At 33.9% G+C, this 9,737-nt stretch overlaps 1 pseudogene; it reads right to left on the reverse strand.

Moving 5' to 3' along the window:
* Window positions 1-6,137: 6,137 nt before the first annotated feature.
* Window positions 6,138-6,628, reverse strand: LOC119063024 (D-aminoacyl-tRNA deacylase 2-like; annotated as a pseudogene).
* Between the last annotated feature and the right edge of the window lie 3,109 nt (window positions 6,629-9,737).

Consider the following 9,737-nt stretch of genomic DNA (forward strand, 5'->3'; position numbering starts at 1 on the left):
ACCACTTTACACCGGTCAGAATGGCTATCATAAACAAAGCAACAAACAACGTGTTGGAGATGTTTTGGGGAAAAGGGGACCCTAGTTCACTGTTGGCGAGATTGCAGACTGGTACAACCATTATGGGAAACAATATGGAATTTTTCTAAGAAAACTAAAAACGAATATGCCTTTTGACCCAGCAATTCCACTGCTAGGATTATATCCTAATAACCCTAAAACACCAATCCAAAAGAACCTATGCACCCCAATGTTCATAGCAGCACAATTTATAATAGCCAAGAGATGGAAGCAACCTAGGTGACCATCAGTAAATGAATGGATCAAAAAATTATGGTACATTTACACAATGGAAATCTATGCAGCAGAAAAAAAAAGGGAACTCCTACCCTTTGCAACAACATGGATGGAACTGGAAAGCATTATGCTGAGTGAAATAAGCCAGGTGTTGAAAGACAAATACCATATGATCTCACCTTTGCCAGGAAGCTAAACAACAAAAACAAGCAAGCAAAATATAACCAACGACACTGAAATAGAGAACAGGCTGACAGGGACCAGAGAGGCGAAGAGAGTGAATTTCAGGGGAAAAGGAGAAGGATTCACAGGAACAAGTATAAAGGACACATGGACAAAAACTAAGGGGGGTGGAAATGGGAGGGAGGTGGGGAGCATTGGGGAGGTGAGCTTGGATGGGAGTAAAAGACAGAAAACTGTACTTGAACAATAATTAAATAAAAAATAATAAAGAGAAGAAAAAATCAATGATAAAATAGACATAAATTTCACTTGATCTATAAATAAATAAATAAATAAATATTTAAATACAGACCACTATATTCTAATTCATTTTTATTTTCTTTTCACTACTGGATTAGTAGATCTTGCTTACCCAGTTTCTAAAGATTTAATTGATTTATTAATTAATTGGTTGATTTGAGAGAAGGGAAGGGAAGAAGCATGAAGAAAAATATTGATGTGTAAAAGAAGCACTGACCTGCTTCCTTGCACTCCCCCATCTGGGGACAGCCTGCAACTCAGGCAGTTGAACAGGCAACCTTTCAGTTCACAGGTCAATGCTCAATTCACTGAGCTGCACCAGCCAGGGCTCTTTTTTTAAATCATATTTTATTTTATTTATTAGCTACAATTCTTAAAAAAATTCACTTAGAAAAACTGAAGAAAATTGAAAAAATTTCTAATAGCACTGACGTGAATATTTTTTCCTTAAACTTACACTCAACATTAGTGAGAAAATTGACTTTTGCTTTATCAGAAACAATTTTAAGTGTTACAAAATAACATACATCAGGAACTGATAAAAATATGGTAAAGAATTAAAAATAATTCCTTTTTAAATTACCAAAAAACTAGAACATGGATCTTTGGAGTAGGCGTTCATTAAACATAGGTTCAACTAAACTGATTCATAGCTCTACCATAGTTCCTCATGTTGTCTCTCTGGAAACTCTCTACATAAGAGAGCAGATGTTAAATCATTTTAGGAATTTCAGGTGGACCTGATAAAGTGGCTTTCACTATGAATAATACAGTCTCACTTAGTGAGAGACATGATATAATAATGAGAGATATGAATAATAATGTATATTTGAGAATATATAAGGTAAGATACTAGATACAACATTCATTTTATTGTATTGTATTTTTTTCCTAGACACTTCAACTTTAAAGTCAATACTAGGCATATTAAACTTGTTCTTGTTATGTATATGTGTGGATTGGTTAATGTTTTATGAAGCAACAACAATTTATCTCATATTTAGAATTTGCATGTGAGCATGTTGCAGAGAGAGAAGAAAAGGACCTTTCATTTCTCCTCTCATTCTCTTACCAAGCTAGACAACTCAATTTCAGTCAGAGAAATGGTGCCTTTGGAACAGAAATCAGCTTTTCTCAACCAATGTAAATCAAGGTAAAAGTTCCCAAATGAATGTCTCTCAAAGGTAAGAAGTTCCCTGAAAAACAGAGTAAGGAATGCAATTTTTGGCACACCCACAGTTTGCTGAAGTTTCCTAGACCTTCACAATGATGGTCATGCTGATGGTTAGAATTCTTATGAATCGTGTGGAAAAACTTTTACCTTCTCTTGGAAACATAACTAAGTTCCCAGCAGGTATTTTTATGATCTGGTTCCTCTAACTCCAAGAAACTAGTACAAAATTCATTAGGTTCCATAGATCTGACATAAATTACTAGACTACATATTCATTGGTCTAAATGTTTGTTTATTCATTTCTTGAAGAAAATATATCAGAATTTTTAACAAAGAAAACATCAGTATTTTGAGGGAAAATGTTTCAATATTATGAAAGTGAAAATACAATCTGCTTCAAGCTCCTCCAATAAATTAAGACATGATTAAAGTACTAAAATAATGTATTTATAGTTTATTAAAGAATTTGGAATAAATCTCTTCTTTTAGTTATAAATTTGAATAATTATTAAATGTTAGAATATTAAAATCAGAATTTACCAGGTGGGGATTGCTTATAATCATAGTTAGACTTGTCAAATAAATAAATACAAAGGAAGATTAAAAAAGAAAAGATGGGGAAAGGAGGAAAAAGAAATAAAAGTAGAAGAAGAAGTAGAAAGGAAGAAAAAAAAGAAGAAAATTAGGAACATTGAAAAAGGACCTTAAAAATATGTATTCTATTATACTATTTCCCACACCAGTTTTCACTGTTCTTATCTTATCATTGTTCTTATCTCTGAAGGGGTGGACACATCAGACAAAAGTGAGAGTACACAGCCTTCAGAAACTTCAGCCTAAACGTGCTGAGTAACAACACCGGAGTTCACTGTTGCACCTTCCTAAAACGGGGTGTTTATGAGAAATGTCCAGAGGGCAAAAGTAAGGCACAGAATTGGACAAAATCTCCATCAATAACTTACCTCTTGAAATAAGAAACTTGATTACCCTTATCATTAGCTCTGCTTGCTGAGCAGAGCTCCCAAAGCTATTAGTGGTCATAAAATTACTCAACTGTTTTTTAAATGCAACCATTGTATTTGACTCAGTGACCTCCTCGGTCAATGAATTTCACAGGTTGACTATACACATGCATAAGGCATTATTTACCTCAATTTGTTCTGAATTTACTGCTCTTTATTTTTACCAAGTATCTCCTTGTCCTCATCATATTATGGAACAAGGTTTAAAAAAAGAGAAAAGGTGTCCTTCTTTATGTTGAGTGTTTCAGTCAAAGACTTCCTAAAATACATAGAATTTTAGAAACTCTTATTAGCAAAATAAAAAAAATCTAGCTATATTTCCTCTAATCTTTATTTACATATTATTCTCAGCATGACTTCTTATTACTTGGCTATGAATTTCATGTCTGTTATAACACATCATTGTATTTCTTTAATATTATTGATATTAACAGCACAGTAATGATAATCATAAATATATACTTTTATTAAGGAAACTCAAATTTGTGATATGAAAAGAATAAACTCTTGCCAATACCATGATCTTTATTAACTGAAGTATTTGTCTCTGTAACATGAATACACTCAAATCTCAAATTTCAAGTTGACAATCAGAGTAGAGTGGTATACTCTCTAATAACAGCAGTTGGCATTACCTTTTAGAGTAGATTCTTTCTGCTAGATTATTCAGGAGTGGTTTAAATCCACTAAAATTAGAGGAATGGATAACTTAATAACCTAGACATGTGATTCTACTATAAATCATCTGAATAAATAATTGCACATTCATGAATTGTGTTTTCAAATTTGTTTTTCATGAACACACATATCTCACAATACAGGCACCCCTCAGTGATATGGGAGGTTGAGTTCCAGACCATCAAAATCAGGTGAATATTGTAATAAAGTGAATCACACTTTTTTTTTCATTTCCAAGTGCATATAAAAGTTGTGTTACACTATGCCATAGCCTATTCAGTGTGTAATAGTATTATGTCTAAAAAGTGTACACAACTTCATTAAAATATTTTAATGCTACAAAATACTAACCATCAATTTACTGAACCTTCAGCAATTTGTAATAATTTTTGCTGGTGGAAGATCTTGCTTCAATGTTAATGGCCATTGACTGATCCAGGTGGTTGTTGCAAAGTTTGGGAGGCTGTGGCAATCTTAAAATGAGACAGCAGTGAAGTTTATCTTAATGTCTGACTCTTCCTTGCATGAATGATTTCTGTGTAGCATGCAATGCTGTTTGACAGCATTCTACTGGCACTAGGGCTTCTTTAAACATTGAAAACAGTTCCTCTCAAACCCTGCCTCTGTTTTATCGACTGTTTATGTAATATTCTAAATTTGTTGTCATTTTTATGTAATATTCCAAATTTGTTGTCATTTCAACAATCTTCATAGCTACTTCACCAAGAATAGATTCCATCTCAAGAAACCACTTTTTCTGCTTATCCATACAGCAACTGATCATTCTCTCAAGTTTTATCCTGAGACTACAGTAGTCTGCATATCTTAAGGCTCCACTTATAAGTTCTAATACTCTTGCTATTTCTGCCACATCTGGTCCCTGAAGGCTCAGACCCCTCACAGTCATCCATGATTTCATGAGGTCTAGAACCAGCCTCTTCCGAACTCCTGTTAATATTGATACTTGGTCTCTTCCCATGAATTATGAATTTTTTGTGGCTTTCAAAATATTTTCTCACAGTTCAGGAGGTTAAATGTTTAAGATCAAGATGGCAACACTAATAGAAAAAAATGACACTGGCTCCAAATCATTGAGTAGATAAGATGGAAATGAGCAAGTGAACTTGTTTCAAATAATTTTAGTTGAAAACTTTTTTCTTCTTTCTATAGGAATTTAATTCAACAAAAAAAAGTTTTCTAAAAAATTATGAACTAACACTAATTTTATGAAGCAGTAACTTTTAAAAGCCAAAGACAAAAAAACCAAGACATTCATTCTTTTGGTGAAAAGCTGAGAAACAAAATATTAACCCACTGACATGTTAAATAAAAACAACTTTTAATTCCTATACTTTGTTCCTTTATCAATTAAAGTTTCTTAAAATAATTAAAAGCACTTGTGTATCATTGCAAAGTAATATTATAATGCACATATAATTTCTATGTTACATTTCATAGATATCAAAAGAAATAGTGAGTTGCATAATTTTTCATTTAAAATATGAGGGGGGTCACCTGAAAATGAAATTTTTATTATAAGTGTGTATTTATTCTTACATGTTTAAACTTCAGTCACCTTCTAAGTACTCTATTAGATATAATATACCTATTAAGATTTTTTCCACTGCACAAAATGGATTTTTGAACTCATCATTTTTCATGCATTTTAGCGCTTCTGCCATTCTTTGAGTCATTTCTTCCACAATGGCAATACATTTTCCTGTGAGGACTTTATTTCATCTGGGGAAACAAAAAAAGTTGCTCATGTCAAGGTCAGGTGAATAAGGAGGATGACTGGGGTTATGCTAATTTTTGGTCAAGAACTGCTTAACACTCAGAGTGGTGTGGGCAAGTCGCCCATCATAAAATGGGCAAATGTGTTGAAAGAATCATTCAAAAAAACTTATTGAAGTTGAACATAGCCTCTCACAACAACGCCAGCTGGTACACTGATACGGAAGTGTTCCTAGAACACTCACCTGGTGGGAGAAGCCTGTAGTACAAGGAGTCTACCCTCCAGAGGATAATTCTTGTTTTCAGGAGTCTCCCTCATATAAAAAAATGGAACAGTAAGACAAAATTGACAAAATTATAATTTGTGCTTGATTTTACCTAATTTTAATACAAATATTTTTGTTATGTACAACATGCATTTGAGGGTATAAAAAACATTTTTTCTTGATTGTACAAAATCTTCATTACAAAATACTAAAGTATAGCTTTCTAAAAGCATTTTCATAATGATCATAAAGTGGATGAAAAGAATTTTTCAAAATTTTGAGTTGATTTGTAAGTAAAAGCAGAATGAAAGGTGACTGTGGTCTAGAGTTTAAGTGACTGGTGAGGTCATCTGATTATCAGGTTGCTCTATAGATGGGACCCAGGATTTCTTGTCTAAAAGTGCTGCAGATTAGGAATTCAAGAAAAAAAATCTAATTACAGTCCAGATAATTCTACATAAGAAAAAAAATGAAGTTTTAATATTAAAAAATTAATTAGGTGTACAGTCTATTGGTATCTAGCTTTAGCATCTACCTATTCCCATAAGCACCATGTTCTGTCACAACCCCTGCCTCAGTACCCTTGTTGTTACCAGCCAATTTCTGTTTAGATAGAGTCATAACTTTCAGATAAAGTCCTAATTCTTCTTTTCCAGAGTTAGAGTGATACTGCTTGTTTCTTCCTTTTATTTCCGGCCAGAGAGTGGCTTGAGGGATGATAAGAATGTTGCCAATGATCCAATATAGAGATGTGTTGCCATTTTCTTTTTCACTTTCACATTTAACAGTGTAGTAATAATTTGGGGGGGAAGTTCTTTATCAGCTCCCTTGAAAAAGCACTTGTAGATCACTACTCCTCACCGAACCTCCACCACTGGGTGGCAGAGATCCCCTTGGCTGCATACAGGCAGCCAGGTGTGCAGGCACTGCTGCCAGAGTGCCTGGTCCTGAGGTGTTCAGCTGCTCTCAGCCATGGCTGGAGCCCGCATGGAAATCTGAAGGGTTCAGACCATCATGAATTTCCATAATGGCATCTAAAACGATGATCCTTTCCAGAATGTTTTCAACTTACTTTGTCCAAATCCTCAGAAAATCACTACCTGTGGTAGCTATACCCGTAATGAAATGTATTTGTTAAATAATAAACCTTGAAATGCAAAATTACGCCTAGATACATGAGCTTTAGAATAGACCTGTTTTCCGGCATGAAAACAACATTAATCTCACTGTGATTCTCCAATAGAGTTTTTGGGTGAACCGGTGTATTGTCAATGAACAGTAATATTTTGAAAGAAACCTTTTTTTCCCCTAATCAGTACAATGGGCTTAAAAATACTCAGCAAACCATGTTACAAACAAATGTGCTGTTATCCAGGCTTTGTTGCTCCATTTATAGAGCACAGGCAGAGAAGATTTAGCAGGATTCTTAAGGATTCCAGAATTTTCAGAATGGTAAATGAGCTTTGGCTTTACCTCAAAGTTACTAGCTGCATTAGACCCTAAACAAAAGAGTCGACCTGTCCTTTAAATCTTTGAAGCCAGGTGTTGACTTCTCGTCTCTAGCTACAAAAGTCATAGACAGAATTTTCTTCCAACAGAAAGATGTTTCATCTACACTAAGAATCAGTTGTTCATTGTAGAAACCTGCAATTATCTCAGCTAGATCTTCAGGATAACTTGCGGTAGCTTGTACATTAGCACCTGCTCTTTCCTATTGCACTTTCATGTTACAGAGAGAGTTCCTTCATTTATAACTTATAAACCAAACTTTGCTAACTTCAAATTTATTTGTTCAGCTTCCTTGCTGTTCTTAGAACTGAAGAGAGTTAAGGTCTTGTTCTGGTTTATGCTTTGGCTTAAGAGAATGGAGTGGCTGGTTAGACCTTCTGTGCAGAGCACTAAAACTTTCTCCCCTTTCAGCTATAAGGCTGTTTTGCTTTCTTATTATTTATGTGTTCACTGGAGGAGCACTTTTAATTTTACACAAGAATTTTATCTGCATTCACAACCTAACTATTTGGTGTAAGGGACCTAGATTTTGGCCTATCTCAGCTATCTCACTAAGCTTAATGATATCCAGCTTTTGATTTCAAGTGGGAGATGCACAACTGTTTTGCTTGAACATTTACAGGACTCTGTGGACACTGCAGGGTTACTAAGTGGCCCGATTTCAATAGTCTTGTGTCTCAGGGAACAGGGGTGTCTGAGGAGAGGAAGAAATGGCCAGTCAGTGGAGCACACACAGCATGTATCATCAACTGCTTGCTATCTTACGTGGGCACCATTCATAGTGTCCCCAAAACAATTACAATAGCAACATCAAAGATCACTGATCACAGAGCATCATAACAAATATAATAATGAAAAAGTTTGAAATATTGTGAGAATGATCAAAATAATGACACACAGACATAAAGCAAGTAAATGCTATTGAAAAATGTGCCAATAGACTTGCTCAGTTCAGAGTTACCACAAATCCTCAATTTGTAAAATGCAGAATATCTGCAAAGCACAAAGCAAAGTGTATATTCAAAGATAATCTCGTAACTCAAAGAAATGACATTTATAAAGAAAATGTATGTGTTTTACAGTATTGTTTTTTTGTGATTGAAGTTATGCTGAACTAAAATTAGCTATTTTTAAGTATATAGTTAGGTATAATTTTCTTTCACATGGTTCTTTCTTTTACAGTTGAAAATACTCGCAACACTTTTGTGTCATCTTCATTCATGAATCCTCCATTCATGTAATAAAAATGTATGAAGCTACTTTAGAAATAAGGTGAGATACAATATATGCATACAAACAATCGAAACACAAAGAAACAAAGGCGTAGTCTTTCCTGGTCATTTAGGCTCTCTTAAGGTATGATCCAGAGAGTATCTACTCGATAAAATACAAGTTTTTGTGTTTCAACTGGACCTACTAAATCAAACTACCAGTGTTGTGGGACTAAGACACCAGCCTTTAAGACTATAAACATCAAACCACTATATTGTACATCTGAAACTAATATAATATTGTATGCCTGAATGAAACATTAAAAAAATCTGTCTGTGCTCATCACAGTTCTTTAGATCTCTTCTCAGTTTTAACTTTTTCCTGGAAAAACTCTTCCACATCTAGAGCTTCACCTCTCTACTGGCCTCCAAAGGTTTTCACTTCAGCTTGGAGTTTGGTTTTGAGTGTCAGGTGGCATCTCCTTGTTTGTCTCAGAAAAATTTCTCACTCAAACTTTTAAGGGGAAGTTATTACTTCCCCTTAAAATATGTCTTCATCTAGTTTCATTCAGTTTTCATTCTGTGAGTTGTTACATCACTTTGTAAGTGCTCACATCAGAAACTGTTGATTATCTCTTACTCTTCTCCCTTTTAAATTTTTATGCAGGAAAATATATTGTCTTATCCATTATTACATTTTTCTTAGGTTTTATGTTTAGAAAACATACTCAAGCCTGAGATCAGATAAATTATGCTTCTTAATAAATGATAGAAAAAAATTGCTAAATTATAAATCAGGGATAGTGATTTAAAGTGACATCATGAAGCTCAAAGTGGCCATATTCAGGAAAAAGCCCAAGATATTTTTTAGCAGTAAACTTACGTACTTCAAATAATAATATCAGTAGAGGTTGAGCTATGCACTTGTAGAACAAATGAATTGTAAGACTTTGAGTAAAATTTATTCTTAAAGACTGTGGGAGTCTATATATGAAAAATAAGGAAGTTAAAAAATACTTAGAAGTGTTTGGTCCCTGATCTTACACTGGTGAAATCTAAGTATTGTTCATTGTTTTCTTTTCATGAAAATATGTTAACATCTTTAGAATAAACCAAAATTTATTATTTTCTTTTTTTACAGTTAAATTAGAGTTAAGTTGCTTCCAGCTATTTTTGCAGGAAATAATTACAATATCCCAGAGGCCACAACGTGTAGTTTTGAAAGCCTTCATTCATTCTGCCCTTTAAAAATAATGTTAGTTATAGCACTCTTGAAAAACCATATTCCATTTTAAAAGTATTGTGAACATTCTTCTCTTTCACTCTCTCGAGTTAAGCTTTCTGATTTGATAGTACTAATTAC

The sequence above is a fragment of the Artibeus jamaicensis genome, unplaced genomic scaffold, assembly GCF_021234435.1.
Source record: "Artibeus jamaicensis isolate MK-2021 breed Jamaican fruit bat unplaced genomic scaffold, CSHL_Jam_final scaffold_3222, whole genome shotgun sequence".
NCBI classification, from domain to species: domain Eukaryota; kingdom Metazoa; phylum Chordata; class Mammalia; order Chiroptera; family Phyllostomidae; genus Artibeus; species Artibeus jamaicensis.